General features: G+C 43.3%; 1 protein-coding gene and 1 long non-coding RNA gene across 2 annotated transcripts in view; one reads left to right on the top strand and one right to left on the bottom strand.

Annotated features, from left to right (window-relative positions):
• Positions 1-22,528, bottom strand: part of LOC125721019 (kelch-like protein 10) — a 43,302-nt gene that overhangs the window by 6,378 nt on the left and 14,396 nt on the right. The gene's annotated exons all lie outside the window — the stretch shown is intronic.
• Positions 2,788-4,567, top strand: LOC125721031 (uncharacterized). The gene is made up of 3 exons (XR_007385659.1): positions 2,788-3,000; positions 3,990-4,201; positions 4,287-4,567. It is a non-coding gene; the product is annotated as an uncharacterized LOC125721031 (long non-coding RNA).

The following is a 22,528-nucleotide window of genomic DNA, read 5'->3' as shown; positions in this document are numbered from 1 at the left end:
CAACTGGAAATAATAAAATGCCTGGACAGAGCAGATACAGCCATTGTAGCCTTCGCTCCTGTCTGCTGCTGTATGCAAATCTCACTGAACCATTAAAGCTGGAGCAGAAGTGATGTCTCCGACTAATTGCTGGTTGTTAGAGAAGTACTCAGAATAATGAGAAATAAAGTAAGAATTGTGAGGGAAAAAAAAACAGAATTTCGACTTAATAAGTCAGAATTCTGAGATAAATGTGTGTTTTTTTTTCTACTCCAGATGGCAGAAAACTCTAAAATCAACAAAGCTCAAGAGTCATAATTCAGAATTTGTTCATTTAGATCAGAAACAGCTCTATGGGATGCTTTCGTCTAATCAGACTGTACCACATGGTTCATATGTAACACTTTTCTGGAGACCGCAACAAATGGGGGATTCTGAAACTGCCCGTTTGTTTGGAAAATTCCAGTCACCCTGAGTGAAAAAGGGTAGAACCCTCCCTCCTGTCCCACTGGCCTATGATTGCCTGATAGCAGGAAGAGACGGTCTATAGGGGAAAGTAACCTTCAGTTTAACTCACAGAAAGACAATAAATAGTAGCACTTAACAAATGAGAGAATATTAATTGACTAGGACAAACTGAGATGAGCAACAGGAAATATAACTGTAAGCTGATAAGAGAAAAAGAAGGGGAAAATGGAGGGAAATTTGCTGCTTCTGATTGGATGCAAGCATGCAGGTCAGCTGATCCACCTGAATGTTTCCAACTCAGCAATCGGTGATGAAGGGTCAGTAGATTGGCTAAGTGCTGGAACCAGAAGCAGAAGCTGGCTTTCATGCTCTGGAGGGTCCTGTGGCATGAAACCTTAAGCAGTTCTTTACGCATATGATGCTCCTTTAGGGGGTGCCATAGACATTCGGTCTGCATATATATTATGTTTTATCAGTGTTTCTTGTGGACCCTCAGCAGTCCATGTTTTTGCTCTCTCCCAGCACCAGCTGTCTGGCAAGGAGCAAAAACGTGGATGGACTGGGGGTTCCTGTGGATCAGGTTGAAGAACATTGTTCTGTATTGTTTTTGTTAATTGATTGATATTCAGAATTTATTTTTGGGGCTTTGGCTGCATCTTGGTTATAATGTTTAATTGAGATATGAATTAATATGGAGAACACCACACACACGGCACAAATTCTATAAAGATACTACTCATAAATTTAATGTGATAACACATGTGATAAAAATACAAATATAAGGGCTTTATTTGTATGAATAAAGCATTTCACATATCTAACACATGTGTCCCCAACAACCGTAGCCAGATATTAAATCTGTTCTAGAAGAGCACACTCATTGCTTGCTGTAAAAGCATGCAGGAGGTCCCAGCTGAGCTCTGCTATAGTTGTGCTCTGTGTATTATTCATTTGGCAGATGCTCTAAGACAGAGAAATGGTTGGAGAGAACAAGGCAATTAACAAATGCATGCAAACAAGTGGCATGTTACACAACAGGAGCAAACCATTACAGCATCCGATAACAAAGGAAAGCAGTTGTCTTGCCATAATTGCATTTTGATAGCTGTTCTAGTGCCTTAACCTCTATGCTCTGACTCCACTGTAAGGTCTAAGTTCTGTTCCCTCAGTCCATTATTCAAGAGGCATTTTCCTTATTTTGGTGAATGTTTCTGATTCTTGTTAGTGTCCACTGTTTCTGTTGATTAAGTCCAGTGATGCTAGCCACACCGGTAGATGCGTAACCTGGTTACCCACCAGGCAGGCAGATGGGGGCAGGTGGGCGAGGTGCAGCGTACTGTATGATGCAGGGGGGCACTGTGCAGCAGCTGAAGTTCCTCTTGGGTGTAATCATGTCCTGCGTACGGAACCAGCTGCCTTTCTCTGCATTGTAGCATTCCACCTTTGCAGTGACTTTGAAGCCATCGGAGCCTCCCATTGCAAACAGCAAGCCGTCCACCACTGCGATGCCGAAATAGCTCCTTTGTTGTTTCATGGGAGGCCCAGCGTGCCACTGGTTAATTGCAGGGTCATAAACCTCCATACTCCGCACTGGATGAGCCCCGTTGTTACCACCCACCTGCGAGACACCAATGGTAAGTGATCACTCGGATACCAAACGGATAAGTAAATATCAGCTTTCTCGAAGTCCGGAAATCTTAAGGAATTATCGCCCTATAATAGCAGGCTGCACAGAACCTCCCATTGTCTATATAGGACACAAGCTTATAACTAATTTGTGTTCAACATACATGTCAACATAACTGCAGTGAAAAAAGTGGATTTGGGCAACAGAAAACCTGTACAATTCAGTGAAATACTTCTTATGTTCATATGTTTTGCTTTTATTATTATTTTTATTAGTACTAAAAATAATACTTGTATTCAGACACTGAAAAAAACAACAAACAGAGCAATTGTGTCTGGAACTACAGAATATAACTATAATCAAAAATCTAAGCTTTACTAAGTTTTACTAAGCGTATTCGTTTAAAACCCAGATATGCAGGGAGCATATGTGTATTGAGATGGGCCTTCCCAGCAGGTCATTTCATCCACTGAATTCTTTTGTTTGATTTAAGCGCATTACAATCTGTGACACAGCAGCAGTGACAAAAAATGAGTCTCAGATAAATCTTGAGATTTGACTCCTTTGTTTCAGAGTACAAGAAAGGAATCACTCACCGCATAGATGTTTCCCTGATATGCAGCTACTCCGAGGCCACGTCAGCGAGTGCGCATGGGAGTGATCAAGGTCCATTCGCCCGTGAGTGGATCATAGCACTCCGCAGTGGAAGTGGTCTGAGCTCCATTGTTACCCCCACAAATGTATATCTAGGAAAGATGGTTCACAAGTGATGTGTGTTATGCTGTATATGATTGGAGATGGAGATCTAGAAAGCGTAAATGTACATTTAGCTAATGCATGTTTAATCCATCCATCTTCCATAAAAGTTTATTCGGTACAGGGTGGTGGTGAACCTGGAACCTACCACAGGAAGCACATGGGCAAAGGTAGGGAATTTACAGTTAGTTGTGATCATTTCCCTTGTGAACCGCAGCTTAATCAGATAATTATTAAGTTCACTAGGTTTGTTTGAATAGGGAAATCTGCAAATTGTTTAGGATTCTGACCCTCCAGGACTGGAATTGGGTAAAGCTCCTACGTTAACACCAGTTATTGTATCTCACAAGTCTTGGGCTGTGGGCAAAATTGCAAAAACACAGAGCTGGACACCACAGCACTGCCCAATGTGCCACTAATGCAGAGCAACAATGCAAGGTCATTTATGTTTTATCTAAACACTGACGTTTACTGAACTTATATTAAATTATGAATTGAAATCAACCATTTGAAGACAAAGCGAGCTACTGAGTATGTAACATAATCAATTTCAAGGGGAAAATGAGGGTAACCACAGTCAGACGCCCTCCTATTAACCTACCTTTCCATTCAGGGTGGTGGCACTGGCATCCTGTCGCTCCTCATGCATGGGCTGGATGATGGTCCATTCGTTGGCTTCTTGGTCATATCACTCGATTATGATTAGAGGCGAGAAGCGTAAATGGCCACCCGTTACATAGATGGAACCATTAATTACGGCCACGCTAACATTTCAGTGGCACCAGTGCATCGGTGCCATGTGCTACCATGTCCGTGCGACGGGGTCAAATCTGCGTAGTGTTGGTGAAATTGTGGCCATCAAACCCCCCAAAACAATACCCAAAGCCATTTAAGTACACACTGCCATGGCCGGACTGGCGAGTCTCCTGCCCCTGCGTTACATCGACCCAGTGGTCGGCCCGGGTGTCATAGGCTTCAATCCAATTGGTTTTGCGGAAATTCCAGCCACCAATGGCCAATAAGATGTCAGCGGGCAGGCGTGGGCGGATCAGTGGCCTTTCTTTTTTTATATATATATATTCCCTCCACCACCCCCCCTCTGCGGAGGACTACTTTATTTCTATTTATTTATTTATTTATTTTTATTTATTTCCTCAAGAGAGGGAGAGGGAGAGAGAGGGGGACAGAAGGACGAAAACGGAGAAGAAGGGAAATAGAGAGAGAGCGAGGGAAAAGAGAAAAAAAAAGAAGAAAGAAAACCACAGATAATCTGCTTCAATACCTGCTGATGAGAGAAAACAACAACCAACATCTGTACGAGTCACAATGAGCATGTTAAGGAGCAACAGCCAAACAAGACAGTGTGTGTCTGTGAGTACCTGTTTGTACCCCTGTGTGCACACCTGTGTATGTGAGCGCGCTGGTGTTCAAAAGGTTTCTCCATGTAAATGTCTAGTAGTGTGTGTGGGGAGCCACAGCCCCATCCCTCAGGACATGAAGCAGACACGGAGGAGGCCCGGACCCCAGACAGCCAGAGGCCCCCCAGGGCATGGGAGCCCCCGGAGGACCACCGCAGGGAGAATAGCAGCCCCTCACCCAGAAAAGGGCAGAGGAGAGCTCCGGAGGGAGGCCATCCGGCAGCCACAGTGCAGGAGCCCCAGGGGGCCGTGGCGGCGAGCCCGCAGGCTCCACCGGCGGCCAGCCCCACCAGGGCAGACCAGGCCCTGGGCCCAGAGATCCAAGGGCCCCCCCAGCAAGGGCCCGACAGAGCCAGGAGGGCCAGATCTCGCCAGGCAACCGCCGAGGGCGAGCCAGCACCCACCCGAGCACCCAGCCCTGGACATCGAGAACCACCAACGCACCAGTGGCCAGGGGCCCCATCCACCAGCAGGGAGTGTGGCGGGGGGGGGAATAGAGCCCGAGATGTTATTTCAGGTGGAGTCTAGAACCCAACCTGACACATGCATATAGACAAACAGGCACACACATATACAAGCATACGTTCCCACCCTCATGCACACATAAACAAATATTTACACATTCACCCAACATAGAGACACACAGAAATGAACGCTGTACACACACTCTCACTCCCCGTATATACTCTCTGTGGACCCCATTTTTTTCCTCTGGCGAGGAAACCGGAAGACCACCCTGGACCCCGCAGCAGCCGAGAAGCGCACCAGCCCAGACCCCGACCAGACGGCCAGATCAGTGACCTTTCAAAGTCAGATCGTGGACTTTTATCGTCGAGATCATGTATGATCTTCAACACATCAGTGATAATTGGCCTGCACGCCGCATTGGCCTTCACTAGATCGTTGGCTTTGACGATCTTCATAAAGTACTCCGGATCCATACGAGCCATGCGAATCTACACAGGAAACAAAAATGAGAGAATTCCCATGAGTTCCTTAGTGCTTTCTGTGAATCTCTGGAGATGAGCAATTCCTAACATTAAAGGTACATTAGCTGAAGCCATTTACATAGAAAGTCTCAGATGTGTCAGCTAACACTTATTTCATGTAAGACATTTCGGTGTTTTGTTTTCCATTATTTGTTACACTCTCCTCCCAGGTGTAATACCTGGAAGCCTTGGTTGTAGACTTATGGGACATGGAAATGGAGGTTCAGTCTCTAGCTACAGTAATAAGGACTTCACTCAATGAGCATTCTATTGTTATATACACAAGTCAATGAGAACATAGTATAACTATACTCACCTTGGGCAACAGAGCTGAAATGTGGGCCTCTCGGGTGGCAGGCTCGTGCTCGATCCACCGGATGATGCCGTCAAACACCGCATCCTCTTGTCTGACATTCAGCTCATCCTGCTCTATGATGTAAGAAAGTTGTTCCAGGGTGAGTTCTGGGAACTCGTTTGAGGTGATGGCAACCTCCTGGAAGTTTTTCAGGATGAAGTCGAATGCAGACTGGCGCAGCTCATTGAGGCAGTAGACTCAGCCGATCAGCAGCTGCCAGGAGGTTCTCCACATTCTCAGCCGTGACGAGCACAGAGTACGTGTAGGTGTATTCCATGATCTGCTGCATCGTATCTGCGGAAATGCCTGGGAACTGGTACTCCCGCTTTCCCGAATCCTTCCAGTCACCGGTGAACAGAGCCCTGAAAACAATCCAGATGTGAGTCAGAATCAGCTTTTTGGCTGATCACACAAGGAATTTGTCTCCAGTTTGTTGTCACTCTCAGTGAACTTAAACAGGAGACATACAAAAAATAAAAAACAGGACCACAACGGGACTCATTTAATAATTTTGGGTTTCCTAACTCTTCTGATCCAGGGACCCCCAAATGAATATCGACCAGAGCTAAGGACCCCCTGCCACAGATGATCACATAGGTACTTAAGAAGTAGGGTCAGGAAGGGCTTTAATCTTATCTTTCCAGCAGTGGCTCCCTAAAAATATTTTTCACTTAGACTAGAGGGCAGGTCCCCCGGAATATTATTTTTGCCACTGATTGACGTGGTCCACTTTTTGTAATATTTTTACACAGCTATTATATGCCAAAAGTTAAGGTGGTACCTTTAATAACTGTAGCTCAGAAATATTTTTGCTAACCCCGTAGTATACTAATATAACACAATAATTGTCATGACCTGTGCGTCCAGCCCTTGTATGTGCTCAGGATGAACCTGCTCTCATCTGTGAAAAGCTCAGGGTGCCAGTGGCAGACCTGCAAATTCTGGTATTCTATGGCAAATGCCAATCGAGCTCTATGGTGCTGGGCAGTGAGCACAGGGCCCACTAGAGGACGTTGGGCCCTCAAGCCACCCTCATGAAGTCTGTCTCTGACCAAACAATCAGAAACATTCACACCAGTGGCCTGATGGAGGTCATTTTCTAGGGCTTCAGCAGTGTTCATCCTGTTCCTCCTTGCACAAAGGAGCCAATACCGGTTCTGCTGAAGGGTTTAGCACCTTCTACGGCCCTGTCCAGCTCTCCTTAAGTATCTTCCTGTCTCCTGGAATGTCCTCCATGCCCTTGAGACTGTGCTGGGAGACACAGCAAATCTTCTGGCAATGGCACATATTGATGCGCCATCCTGGAGGAGTTGGACTACCTGTGCAACCTCTGTAGGGTCCAGGTATCGCCTCATGCTACTAGTAGTGACACTGACCGTCACCAAATGCAAAACTAGTGAAAAAACCGTCAGAAAAGATGAGGAGGGGAAAATGCCAGTGGCCTCCACCTGTTAAACCATTCCTGTTTTGGGGGTCGTCCCATTGTTGCCCCTCTAGTTCACCTGTTCATAATTTCATTAACACCAAAGCAGCTGAAACTGATTAACCACCCCCTCCGCTACTTAACTGACCAGATCAATATCTCAGATGTTTAATAGACTTGATGCTATACTCTAATTAAAAAGTGTTCCTTAATTTTTTTTGAACAATGTATAATTGTAGCATCTCTTCCCTTGTCTTAAACTCCACACACCTAGAGTTGTAACCTAACATCCTATTGGCCTTTTTTATTGCTTCCCCACACTGACATGGAAGCATCAACATACACACCGAGATCTTTCTAATAACCAGCTACCTTTATTTCAGTGGAACCCATAATATATCTGCACTTTTATATTTCTGCTCCCTGTATGGATTACCTTACATTTATCTATGTTAAATTCCATCTGCCAGGTATCCACCCAGTCGCTAATTAAATCCAGATCCCGTTGTAGCCTCTCCGCTGCTAGATCAGTACCTGCTACACCACCCACCCTGGTGTCGTCTGCAAATGTAACCAGTTTACTGTATGTATTGGTGTCAATATCATTAATGTAAATTAGGAACAGTAGTGGTCCTAAAATTTAACCCTACGGTACCCCACTATGAACGCAGGCCCACTGTCATGCCCGGCTCGTACGATCGTCGTGTGTGCCACGCCCCCTGATTATCCACGTGTGCTTCCCCAATCATGCCCAGCTGTATCTTGTTGTTTCACCATGTCTTTTGTCTATATCAGTCCACATCTTGCCCTGTCCGATGTCCGTCATTGATGTTAGTGCTGTTATGTCCTGTTCTGCCCATAGCCGTCTTTCCCCTAATAAAACCCCAGTTTTCCCCGTATTCTACCTCCCTGCTTCGTCCTTCCCTGCCTCCTTCCTGCCAGCCTGCCCGTCCGCACCCGCAAACTCTGACACCCACAATATAATAATATCGTGTACAGTACATACTGTAATCAGTCCAGAGGTAACATCACTTCTCCAAATTCAAGTTGCCGGCTATGATTACTGTAGGTCCCAGGGGAAGGGGTTGCACTAAACCAGTATTTCAATGGATTACGAAAAACCTTAGTGCAGGGGTGCCCAAAGTGGGGCCCGCGGGCCAAGGTTGGCCCGCCGTACTATTTAGATTGGCCCGCCAATGGATATCTAAAAATTTAAATTATTACTGTACTAAAATTTGTTTAAAAAACTCTTAAAGCACGAATCCCAGTGTAGCTATCAGTGCGTTTATTTTTAGTGTACGTTGACCTAACTAATATATATTATACAGTCCTCACTCATGGTGCTTTGATTACATTTGAAATATCTAAGACTAAAATTGAAATACAAGCAACTATAAGGGTAATGTAGAGTATATCTGTCACGGGCGACCGCGGGCAGAGCGGCGATCGTGAGGGCAAGCGGGGAATCAGGAAGCAGGCAGGCAGGATTCGGGGCAAACGGGGATTTAATCAAAGGTTTTCGGGGAACAGGGAACATCGGACACTGACTGACATGAATGACGGACGAAGGACTCAGGTAAGACACGGACTGAAATACACAGGACTGAGCAAATGAACTAGATACAGCTGGGTACAATCGGGAGAAAACACGTGGGTAATCAGGGGGCGTGGCACACAGGAGGAGCGGACGAGCCGGGCATGACAATATCTGTGCACATATGTACATTTCCACACTTCATAAATAGTCATATTTTAACAATTTGCAAAAAGTCCCATGAGTCTTTGTTGCCGCCATACGGGATCAAACCAGTTTGTGGCGGGTCACCACCAGGCTGCTAGCTTAAGCCACTATCAACATGGAGCGGCATCGTCAGTGGCACACAGACAAAAGACATTTTAAAAAATGCTGGGAGGAAGAATATTTTTTCACTGACATAAATGCTAAAGCGGTCTGCCTTATTTGTAATCAGTCTGTTGCTGTACTAAAGGAGTATAACATTCGTCGTCATTATGAGACGAAGCACGCAGCATTTTCGCAATTCAAAGGTGATGCGCGAAAGAACAAGACCAGGGAGCTGCTGGCTAAACTTCACAGGCAACAAGGGACTCTTACACGGCCCTCGACAGCCCAGGACAGCGCGACACGGGCCAGCTTTGAGATTACTGCGCTAATTGCCCGGACTGGGAGATCATTTTCAACGGGTGACTTTGTTAAGGAGTGTCTGTCCATAGCTGCGACAATCATGTGCCCGTCACAGGCAAAAACTTTCTCCCAGATCAGCCTCTCACGAAATACTGTGACACGTCGTATTGAAGAAATGTCTCTAGACATTAAGGAGCAATTTAAAGCAAAGGCTGCTGGATTTGTCGCCTTTTCTTTGGCGTGTGATGAAAGCACGGACATTTCGGACTCTGCACAACTTTTGGTTTTCATACGGCGAGTAAATGAAAACATGGAAATAACTCAGGAGCTGGCTGGATTTGAGACACTGCGCAGCACAACAAAAAGTGAGGATTTGTTTGCAGCCGTTGAGCGAGTGTTGGATACGAACGGGCTGAGCTGGGAAAAATTGGTTGGGATAACAACTGATGGAGCACCTGCCATGGCTGGGAGGAAAACAGGCCTTGCCACACTAATTTCCCAGAAGGTTTCCCAATGTGGAGGTAAGGTGGCAAAATACCACTGCATCCTGCACCAAGAGCAACTATGTGCCAGATCAGTTGGTATGGGAGACGTGGTGCGTGACGTGATTAAAATCATAAACTGCATACGATCAAAAGCGCTCTCACACCGCCAGTTCAGAGCTCTTCTAGAGGAGGTTGATTCACAATACAAGGATGTGCTTTACCACCAAGAGGTGAGGTGGCTGAGCCGCGGGAAAGTCCTCAAAAGATTTTTTGAGCTGCGCCATGTCATCGCGGAGTTTCTGACAAGCAAGAACAGTGACACTCAAGTCCCCACAGATGGTTTTGTGACGTGGCTTTTATGGTGGACATCACTGACCTGCTCAACACCCTGAATATTCAGCTTCAAGGGAAGGATCAGATCATCACTGAGCTGTTTGACCACATAACGGCCTTCAGGTCGAAGCTGCAGCTACTCTGTCGACATCTGTCAGCAGGTTGGTTAATACATTGTACACACACAGAGACACACATACACATTCAGTTTTAATGGTGATAATGTCTATCATACTGTATTTTATGCCGTAAATAAGTCCCGGCCTTGTTAACTGTGTTGCGGAGGGACAGCGCTGTCCATGGTTCTTAAACTTGATTGACAGGCAGACATGCGCTTTGTTTGTCTTTTGGAGCTTGCATATTTTTTGTGATTGTAAAAATGCTTATGATTTAATCAAGTGATAAGCAGATCCATTTATAACCCAGAAATGAATGCAGGGAGGCTAAAGAGGGTAGCATGTATGTTTTTTATGTGTATTAAGATAAGCCTTTGCAGCAGGTATTTCTGGCATTTAACTGTTTTGTTTGGTTTAAATGTATCACAATGAAAGACACAGCAGCAAAGACAAAAAAACCATGAGTCTTACAGGTAAAATGTGAGATTTGACACAGAAAGGAATCACTCACCGCATATATCTTCCCTTTATACGCCGTGACTCCAAGGCTGTGACGGGGAATGCTCATTGGAGTGATCAAGCTCCATTCGTTAGTGAGGGGGTCAAAGCACTCCACTGTAGATAGGCTCTCTGTTCCATTGTGGCCCCCACAGATGTATATCTATGAAAACCAATTTAACTGTGAAGACCGTTATACTGTATATGACTGGGGTTTGGAGGTTACAGATAAAGTTCATTGTGACTCAAAAATAAAAGTATATGCTATGCATAGTGTATGACAGGGTTCCCCAGTCCCGTTCCTGGAGGAACACAGTTTGCAGATTTCCCTTCTCAAACACACCATGATCAGCTAATTTTCAGGTTTAGTATGGCTGTTTGAAAAGGGAAATCTGCAAAGAGTTTTGGATTCTGCTCCCCCAGGAACAGAATAAAGGAAACCTGACATGGGAACACCATTTCATCTATCTCACAAGTCTTGGAGTTGACACCACAGCACTACCCAATGTGCCACTAATGGAGACCAATAATGCATTTATCCAAATACTTAAATGTATTGAACATAGTAATTGTGGATTAAAATCAGCAATCTGAAGAGAAAGAGAACTCATGACTGTGTAAAATACTCCATTTCAAGGGGAAAATGAGGGTAAACAGTCAGACGCCCTCCCATTACCCTACCTTGCCATTCAGGGTGGTGGCGCTGGCATCGTTTCTCCTCTCATTCATGGACTCGATCTGGGTCCATTCATTGGTTTTTGGGTTGTAGCACTCTACGATGTCGAGGGGCCAGAAACCAATATGGCCACCCATGGCATAGATGAGCCCATCGAGCACGACCACACTAACATTACAGCGCTGCCAGTGTATTGGGGCCATCTGCTGCCATGCTCGTGTGATCGGGTCGTATCTGCGCACGGTATCGATAAAGTTTTGCCCATCAAACCCCCCAATGCAGTACACAAACCCATCATGGTACACCGTGCCATGACCAGCTAGGTTGCTCTGCTCCTCCTGCGTGATATCCACCCAGCGGTCGGCCCGTGTGTCATATGCGTCGATGCAGTTTGTCGTGTGCATGTTCCATCCACCAACAGCCAGCAAAATGTCAGAGGGCAAGCGCGGGCGGATCAGTGGGTTCTCAAAATCAGAGAGTGGACTTTCATCATGAAGATCATAGATGACCTTCATGACATCAGTGATAATTGGCCTGCACGCCGCATTGGCCTTCACCAGATCGTTGGCTTTGACGATCTTCATAAAGTACTCCGGATCCATACGAGCCATCCGAATCTACACATGAAACAAGAATGAGAGAATTCCCATGAGTTCCTTAGTGCTTTCTGTGAATCTCTGGAGATGAGCAATTCCTAACATTAAGGATACAGCAGTAAGTGCAAATTTTAATTTCTTTAGCTGAAGCCATTTACTTTGAAAGTCTCAGATGTGTCAGCTAACACTTATTTCATGTAAGACATTTGAGTGTTTTGTTTTCCATTATTTGTTACACTCTCCTCCCAGGTGTAATACCTGGAAGCCTTGGTTGTAGACTTATGGGACATGGAAATGGAGGTTCAGTCTCTAGCTACAGTAATAAGGACTTCACTCAATGAGCATTCTATTGTTATATACACAAGTCAATGAGAACATAGTATAACGATACTCACCTTGGGCAACAGAGCTGAAATGTGGGCCTCTCGGGTGGCAGGCTCGTGCTCGATCCACCGGAGGATGGCGTCAAACACCACATCCTCTTCTCTGACATTCAGCTCATCCTGCTGTATGATGTCAGAAAGTTGTTCAAGACTTAGTTCTGGGAACTCGTTTGAGCTGATGGCAACCTCCTTAAAGTTTTTCAAGATGAAGTTGAATGCAGACTGGTGCAGCTCATTTACGCAGTAGACATCGGCGATTTTAAGAAGGCCAATGCAGTTGTTGAGGCAGAGCTGCTCATGCAGGAAATCATAGCAGCGCTGCACGATGCCCAAGACACTGAGATAATCAGCCGCAACCAAAAAGCGTAATGTTCCTAATAGAGTGGCTGATCTGTCCTGAAATCGTAAAACTGAAAAGTTTTCAAACACAGTATGTATATTATATAATATGTTGGATAAATAGATGTAATTTATTGGTGACTTCGTGTACATTGAAGTTTCTGCCTTTTAAACAACTATAAAGTAATGTTGTTTGTTATATAAAAAATGTACATTTAAATGTATGAAACAAAAAATGTATACACACACACATTACATTTTCGTTAGCTGTAAAATACAGTGAAGTGAAATCTCCATTATTTGCGTTGCAATATTCCACCACTAGGGGGCAATTTTGGACGAAGGAATCTCTTTAATGGCTGTTACCAACAGAAATGTTTGCTGCTACAGTATTCAGCTTTCTGGGTGTCCTGCAAAAAGAACTAGATGACTACAAGTAGGTATGGAATGCACACTGCCCATCTGACAAACCAGAAGCCACTTTTTGAAATGTAAATTTTATTATTGAAACATTTTGTTGGATTGCACTCTAGGTTTAATGGAAGAAACTGTGGATTCCATGTATCTCCTGAAAATCTTCGTAGTCTTTGTGGAGACAATGATCTTCAAATTCACTTTGAGGTCTTGCAGAGACAAAATGAACTTGCTCCACCAGTCAGCTGGGTTACTGCCATGGAGAATTATATTGCATTCAAAAGTGTATTAGGTCTATAAGGTAATTCTGCTAACAAATTGTACAAAGCTCTCAAAATTATTTTGGTTTTCAGACAACAAATAACATTTTTTCCAGCCTTTGTTCTCCAAATAAGACATTTATTTAAACGTTGTATACAAAAATAAATTAAGCATGTTCAACAAGAACACTTTGGCCATTATACATATTGCTGTGTATAGAGCCATTAAACTGCCCCCTTAAAGCTTTTTACTGCCAAACAAAGCTGTCAGGTCAAAAATCACACTGTTAAAAATGAAGTATAAAAGAATACAAAAATAACTTCTAACAACTTATAACACTTATTCAATAAGATTATAGAACAACATAATCATTACATTGCAATTCAATCACCAGAGGTGGCGTGGAGTACAATAATTAACAGCTTGGCTTCAGGGAATGCCAAACCCTTCAGGGAATCCCAGTGTTATTTAACTGTCCCATTCTGTGTCCCTTCCCTGTTTGGCCAGTAGGTGTCATTGGTCATCTCGTCCCACGTGTTGTCAGTCTTTCTTGTCCTCCCCTGTTGTCAGTCTGTAGCGTTTCCCTTGTTCCCTGCCAGCCACTTGTTGAGCACGTGGTTACCTGTAATTTCAATTCATTAACTTACTGTTTGCCATAGGCTTTTAAATACATTATAAATAATTTAAAAAAATAACATAACAAGAGATAATACTATGAATTTCCTCACTGATTAATTGTGTTGTGGGTTGGAACTCAGTATGGAGTCCCCACAAAGATACAGATACCTTATATGTGTGTGTGTGTGTGTGTGTGTAGCAGGGCCGTAGCACATCTTCTTCTTTGTGTTCAGGAATTGCTTCTTGTAGGTTAAGTTAGAATGGTTTTCACAGTTCTTTGGTCTGGAGATCAGGCTGATTAATCACAGTTGATTTTTGTGGACAATCAACCATATACATATGTACATATATATGTGTGTGTGTGTGTGTACAGTAGTGTGCAAAAAATCATAAGCAGTCAAAAGAAATTGTGTGATGTCACGATTGTTACGGTTTGTAGCAGCTAATCACTGCTGTTAATAGCAGCTAATAGCTGCTGTCTGTAGCAGCTAAACTACTGTTACTATAACTGCTAATAACATAACAATTTTCCCGTTTTTTGTGTAATAAAGTATATAATGTAGTAATGTGGTGTGTTTTTGATTCAAATATGTTAGTATGGTATTGGCAAGATATTATTGTATCAGCCTTTATTACATTAAGGGGGAAAATTAGCACATTATTGGCAGTTATTACATTAACGGTAGGTATCATATGTGCCCTTGAGAGGTAAAGTGGGCTATCCCACATGTCAGTCAAAAATGACTGTCCAATATTAATTATTGAGGGTCTATCTATCTTTTAAATATACTGAGATCTGTGCTACCTATGATACATATCAATTGTAGGGTATAGACACACTGATTTTTTTTTTTTTTAATTCAACTTTGGAGCTCATTTTCTCAAAACTTTGTTTTTGTGGGATAGCCCACTTTACCTCTCAAGGGCACATGTTATATAGGTCTAATGTACGAAGCATTAACGTTAGACATGATGAGCTGGTTACCCACCAGGCAGGCAGATGGGGGCAGGTGGGCGAGGTGCAGCGTACTGTACGAAGCGGGGGTGCGCAGGCACTGTGCAGCAGCTGAAGCTCCTCTTAGGTGCAATCATTTCCTGCGCACGGCACCAGCTGCCTTTCACTGCATTGAAACATTCCACTTTTGCAGTTACTTTGAAGCCATCGGAGCCTCCCATCGCAAACAGCAAGCCGTCCACCACTGCGATGCCGAAATAGCTTCTTTGTTGTCTCATGGGAGGCCCAGCGTGCCACTGGTTAATTGCAGGGTCATAGACCTCCATAGTCCGCACTGGATGAGCCCCGTTGGTACCGCCCACCTGCGAGACACCAATGGTAAGTGATCACTCGGGTACCAAACAGATAAGTAAATATCAGCTTTCTCGAAGTCAGGAACTCTTAAGGAATTATCGCCCTATAATAGCAGGCTGCACAGAACCTCCCATTGTCTATATAGGACACAAGCTTATAACTAATTTGTGTTCAACATACATGTCAACATAACTGCAGTGAAAAAAAGGGAATTTGGGCAACAGAAAACCTGTACAATTCAGCGAAAACTGTCAACCATCAAAAAAATACTTCTTATGATCATATATTTTGCTTTTATTATTATTTTTATTAGTACTAAAAATAATACTTGTAGTCAGACACTGAAAAAAAAAACAAACAGAGCAATTACGTCTGGAACTACAGAATATAACTGTAATCAAAAATCTAAGCTTTACTAAGCGTATTCGTTTATAACCCAGATATGCAGGGAGCATATGTGTATTGAGATGGGCCTTCCCAGCAGGTCATTTCATCCACTGAATTCTTTTGTTTGTTTTAAGCGCATTACAATCTGTGACACAGCAGCAGTGACAAAAAATATGAGTCTCAGATAAATCTTGAGATTTGACTCCTTTGTTTCAGAGTACAAGAAAGGAATCACTCACCGCATAGATGTTTCCCTGATATGCCGCTACTCCAAGGCCACGTCGGCGAGTGCGCATGGGAGCGATCAAGGTCCATTCGCCCGTGAGTGGATCATAGCACTCCGCAGTGGAAGTGGTCTGAGCTCCATTGCTACCCCCACAAATGTATATCTAGGAAAGATGGTTCACAAGTGATGTGTGTTATGCTGTACATGATTGGAGATGGAGATCTAGAAAGCGTAAATGTACATTTAGCTAATGGATGTTTAATCCATCCACCTTCCATAAAAGTCTATTCAGTACAGGGTGGTGGTGAACCTGGAGCCTACCACAGGAAGCACATGGGCATTGGTAGGGAATTTACAGTTAGTTGTGATCATTTCCCTTGTGAACCGCAGCTTAATCAGCTAATTAAGTTCACTAGGTTTGTTTGAATAGGGAAATCTGCAAATTGTTTAGGATTCTGACCCTCCAGGACTGGAATTGGGTAAAGCTCCTACGTTAACACCAGTTATTGTATCTCACAAGTCTTGGGCTGTGGGCAAAATTGCAAAAACACAGAGCTGGACACCACAGCACTGCCCAATGTGCCACTAATGCAGAGCGACAATGCAAGGTCATTTATGTTTTATCTAAACACTGACGTTTACTGAATAAACAATTATGGATTGAAATCAACCATTTGAAGACAAAGCGAGCTACTGAGTATGTAACATAATCAATTTCAAGGGGAAAATGAGGGTAACCACAGGCAGACGCCCTCCTATTAACCTACCTTTCCATTCAGGGTGGTGGCACTGGCATCCTGTCGCTCCTCGTTCATGGGCTGGATGATGGTCCACTCATTGGCATTTGGGTCATATCGCTCTACGATATTCAGAGGCGACACGTCTAAACGGCCACCCATCACATAGATGAAGCCGTTACTTACGGCCACACTGACACAACAGCGGCGCCAGTGCATAGGGGCCATGTGCTGCCATGTCCGTGCGACGGGGTCAAATCTGAGCACAGCATCGGTGAAATTATGGCCATCATAACCCCCAAAACAATACATGAAGCCATTTAAACACACACTGCCATGGCCGGACTGGCGAGTCTCCTGCCCCTGTGTTATATCCACCCAGCGGTCGGCCCGGGTGTCATAGGCTTCAATCCAGTTTGTCGTGCGCATGTTCCATCCACCAACAGCCAGCAAAATGTCAGAGGGCAAGCGCGGGCGGATCAGTGGGTTCTCAAAATCAGATCGTGGACGTTCATCATGAAGATCATAGATGACCTTCAGTACATCAGTGATGATTGGCCTGCACGCCACATTGGCCTTCACTAGATCGTTGGCTTTGACGATTTTCATGAAGTATTCCGGATCCATACGAGCCATCCGAATCTACACAGGAAACAATGAGAGAATGAGAGAATTCCCATGAGTTCCTTAGTGCTTTCTGTGAATCTCTGGAGATGAGCAATTCCTAACATTAAGGATACAGCAGTAAGTGCAAATTTTTATTTCTTTAGCTGAAGCCATTTACTTTGAAAGTCTCAGATGTGTCAGCTAACACTTGTTTAATGTAAGACATCTGAGTGTTTTGTTTTCCATTATTTGTTACACTCTCCTCCCAGGTGTAATACCTGGAAGCCTTGGTTGTAGACTTATGGGACATGGAAATGGAGGTTCAGTCTCTAGCTACAGTAATAAGGACTTCACTCAATGAGCATTCTATTGTTATATACACAAGTCAATGAGAACATAGTATAACTATACTCACCTTGGCCAATAGGACTGAAATGTGGGCCTCTCGGGTGGCAGGCTCGTGCTCGATCCACCGGAGGATGGCCTCAAACACTACATCCTCTTCTCTGACATTAAGCTCATCCTGCTCGATGATGTCAGAAAGTTGTTCAAGACTTAGTTCTGGGAACTCATTTGAGCTGATGGCAACCTCCTTGAAGTTTTTCAAGATTAAGTTGAATGCAGACTGGTGCAGCTCGTTTACGCAGTAGACATCGGCGATTTTAAGAAGGCCAATGCAGTTGTTGAGGCAGAGCTGCTCATGCAGGAAATCACAGCAGCGCTGCACGATGCCCAAGACACTGAGATAATCAGCAGCTGCCAGGAGGTTCTCCACATTTTCAGCTGTGATGACCACAGAGTATGTGTAGGCATACTCTATGACCTGCCTCAGTGTTTCTGGGGAAATGCCTGGGAGTTGGTACTCCCGCTTTCCTGAATCACTCCAGTCACTGGCGAACAGAGCCCTGAAACACAATCCAGAAGTGACTCATCTAATAAATATCGGTTTTGCAGGCAAAGTTAAATAAGGGGTTTTCTAAATCTTCTGAACCAGGGACCCCCAAATGGAAATTAAGCAGAGGACCCCCTGCTACAGATGATCTCATAGGCATCTAAGAACTAGGGACCGGTGGTTTTAATTCTTATTTTTCCAACAGTAGCTCCCCCTTTAATATATTTTACTTGGGCTGGTGGGCAAGTCCCCCGGAATACTTTGTTTTGCCTGTTTGACATGGTCCCCTTTTTATATATTTATACCATTATTATTATTATTATTATATAGTAAAAGTTAAGGTGGTACACTTATCAGAAATATTTCTGATCAGCACTGACCTACATTAATATAATTTAATATAATGTATATTAATATAAACTTTCTGTCATCCTAGAGCCTTATTGCCAAGGAGAAGTCATTGCTAACGAGAGATAAAAACTGACTCCTTGCTGTTTTCGCATCTTCATATATGGGTCACAGCTACTTACTGGAAGTAGGAGCTACAGCCACACAGAATTACTCTATGGGCGTTGAATTGAACACCGTCGGTGATGAGGACCACGTCACAAAGCTGTCCTGCCAGCCGAAGCTTGTTAAACACTTCGAACGCCGGGGACATCAGTACTCGCTCCATGTCGTGTGCCATCATAATTCAAAAATGTGGATATCTCGTCTCTCTCTCCTTTTTATATCACTCGAAATGACGTGTACATACATTCTAAGACGCAAAAACCGCACTTTGCATCACAGTTTCCTAAGATACCATAATGTTTATTTTTAAATCTATATTTGAGACTCGAAATGGATTGGGGGGGGGGGGTATATTCTACGCACAATCAGCTGTACAAGAAGAACAAGTGAAATGTTTTTAACATCACTTTTGGAAAATGTATACCGTGCTTATCTTAGAATTTAAGTTTTGTATTATGTAAGAATAGTCAAATCATGAATTCCCGAAATAAAATAAATAAATAAATAAATGTTTTCATATTTTTTCTCCTCCGCTACGTTTCTAAAAATGAAAAACAAAAAAGGTCCTTTACATGTCTGTCAGGAACGAGGTTTAAGTTCGCATCTTATTCCCTAGTTTCCACTTTAGACATAAGGCATTGAGCAACAAATGTCCACAAGACATTATTTTATGGGGTAAATCTGGTCGGCCCGTTGTGGCAATTATTTGGAACAAGAATAGTCCTTGAAAATTGGGCTGGGCGGTCCGTCTGTTTTGGTCAACATTTAGCACAAGGCGGACGTATTTATCGGACCGCATATGTCCCCAATACGGTCATGAAAACAAATTGCAGCAAGTGTGGAATTATCCCAATGATTATTGTGCTGTGTACACTTCACCCAAATCCTGAACGCTATTGAATATAATCGATTATGTATTATAGAGCAGTTATGTTAATCAAGGTACAGTGTGCAATATCACTCCATGAGCTATTGACCATTTTCCTGTTTTATGATCTTTTCTTGAGAAATCGTTTTTTATTTTATTTTTTTGTAATTCCTCACTTCTGCCGACTAACTCCTCCACGTTTAATATATTTTCGTGCAGGTTTTTAAGTTTGTTTTCCTGCAGCTTCACGGCACCCATCGTTCTTGCGCACCCACACAGATGGACGAGTTAAGCTAGAAGTGGATGGGAGTAGCGGCAGGACAGATATTCCGAGGGCGCCCATTGAACGATGTAAGTAATTATTATTTATCGTTAGAATTCTCACTTAACACAGAATGTTGTCTTTGGCTGAAGTTTAAACAGTCGAGCTGAATTGTGGCAAGATAAGCTGAAGCTGTTCGCGTCCGCAGCTAATGCTCGCGCCATGACTAGCTAGCACATAGTGAAATGGTGAATGGATTTGGCGACATTTTCCGTTTGAATCGAGTACAGAGACGTAGGTGTTGTTTTGTTTGTGGCCCTGCTTTTACAATGCACGTGTAGCAAAGTGAAGTTGGGATCTGCTTGCGTCTTTTGCAGCTAACATCACACTCGATATAGCCGCAGTTTATTGTGGAATCGCCATTTTGGGTGTACACAACGCAAGAGCGCACGAGTGTTTATATAAAACAATTCCACTCTGGCTGAGTTTTCTTCTTATTATTATTTTTCATGCTATACTATATACAAACTTTTTACTTGTACATCTTAGGATATAGTTCATTGTGACAATATAAATGGTAGGAGAGAACTACAACAGCAACGACTGTGGGTTGGGGCTGGGTAGGGGATAACGTTTTCATAGTTGGGATTAGGGTTTTGCCCATAGACATGAATGCAGAGTCCCCATAAAGACATCTAGCACATCTTCTTCTTTGTGTTCTGGAATTGCTTCTTGTAGGTTAAGTTAGAATGGTTTTCACTGTTCTTTGGTCTGGAGAACAGGCTGATTAATCACAGTTGAGTTTTGTGGGCAATCAACCATATGAATATGTACATATATGTGTGTGTGTGTGTGTACAGTAGTGTGCAAAAAATCATAAGCAGTCAAAAGAAATTGTGTGATTGTTAGGGTCTGTAGCAGCTAATCACTGCTGTTAATAGCAGCTACTATAAACTACTGTTAATATAACTGCTAATAACATAACAATTTTCCCGTTTTTTTGTGTAATAAAGCCTATAATGTAATAATGTGATACGTTTTTGATTCAAATATGTTAGTATGATATTGGTAAGTTATTACTGTATCAGCCTTTATTACATTAAGGGGGAAAATTAGCACATTATTGGCAGTTATTACATTAACGGTAGACATCATATTATATATGTCTAATGCAGGGGCGCTGCTAAGGATTTTGGGTCCCATGAAAGGAATCTTGACAGGGCCCCCCACACAGTTTATTGGGGGCTTCTCTGGGCCCCCTCTCAGTCATGGGCCCCGAGAATCGTCATCGTTTACCCCCCCTTTACAGCGCCCCTGGTCTAATGCACGAAGCATTAACGTTAGATATGCTTGTACCACAACTTATTAGGCAAGAGAGAAGTTCTATTGCCCATTTTCATTGCAAACCAGCTTAACATTTACAGGATAATTAATTGCAAGTTCCGATGTAGGCTGCCATTCACACACACAACTGGAAATAATAAAATGCCTGGACAGAGCAGATACAGCCATTGTAGCCTTCGCTCCTGTCTGCTGCTGTATGCAAATCTCACTGAACCATTAAAGCTGGAGCAGAAGTGATGTCTCCGACTAATTGCTGGTTGTTAGAGAAGTACTCAGAATAATGAGAAATAAAGTAAGAATTGTGAGGGAAAAAAAATCAGAATTTCGACTTAATAAGTCAGAAATGCAGCTGCACCAGTCTGCAATAAGTCAATGTGTGTTTTTTTCTACTCCAGATGGCAGAAAACTCTAAAATCAACAAAGCTCAAGAGTCATAATTCAGAATTTGTTCATTTAGATCAGAAACAGCTCTATGGGATGCTTTCGTCTAATCAGACTGTACCACATGGTTCATATGTAACACTTTTCTGGAGACCGCAACAAATGGGGGATTCTGAAACTGCCCGTTTGTTTGGAAAATTCCAGTCACCCTGAGTGAAAAAGGGTAGAACCCTCCCTCCTGTCCCACTGGCCTATGATTGCCTGATAGCAGGAAGAGACGGTCTATAGGGGAAAGTAACCTTCAGTTTAACTCACAGAAAGACAATAAATAGTAGCACTTAACAAATGAGAGAATATTAATTGACTAGGACAAACTGAGATGAGCAACAGGAAATATAACTGTAAGCTGATAAGAGAAAAAGAAGGGGAAAATGGAGGGAAATTTGCTGCTTCTGATTGGATGCAAGCATGCAGGTCAGCTGATCCACCTGAATGTTTCCAACTCAGCAATCGGTGATGAAGGGTCAGTAGATTGGCTAAGTGTTGGAACCAGAAGCAGAAGCTGGCTTTCATGCTCTGGAGGGTGCTGTGGCATGAAACCTTAAGCAGTTCTTTACGCATATGATGCTCCTTTAGGGGGTGCCATAGACATTCGGTCTGCATATATATTATGTTTTATCAGTGTTTCTTGTGGACCCTCAGCAGTCCATGTTTTTGCTCTCTCCCAGCACCAGCTGTCTGGCAAGGAGCAAAAACGTGGATGGACTGGGGGTTCCTGTGGATCAGGTTGAAGAACATTGTTCTGTATTGTTTTTGTTAATTGATTGATATTCAGAATTTATTTTTGGGGCTTTGGCTGCATCTTGGTTATAATACAAATTATACAAATATACAAATATAATACAATATACAAATATAAGGGCTTTAGTTGTATGAATAAAGCATTTCACATATCTAACACATGTGTCCCCAACAACCGTAGCCAGATATTAAATCTGTTCTAGAAGAGCACACTCATTGCTTGCTGTAAAAGCATGCAGGAGGTCCCAGCTGAGCTCTGCTATAGTTGTGCTCTGTGTATTATTCATTTGGCAGATGCTCTAAGACAGAGAAATGGTTGGAGAGA

This window comes from Brienomyrus brachyistius, unplaced genomic scaffold (genome assembly GCF_023856365.1).
Source record: "Brienomyrus brachyistius isolate T26 unplaced genomic scaffold, BBRACH_0.4 scaffold27, whole genome shotgun sequence".
NCBI lineage: Eukaryota > Metazoa > Chordata > Actinopteri > Osteoglossiformes > Mormyridae > Brienomyrus > Brienomyrus brachyistius.
The sequence above is the reverse complement of the archived record's forward strand: the minus strand, read 5'-3'. Positions and strand labels throughout refer to the sequence as shown.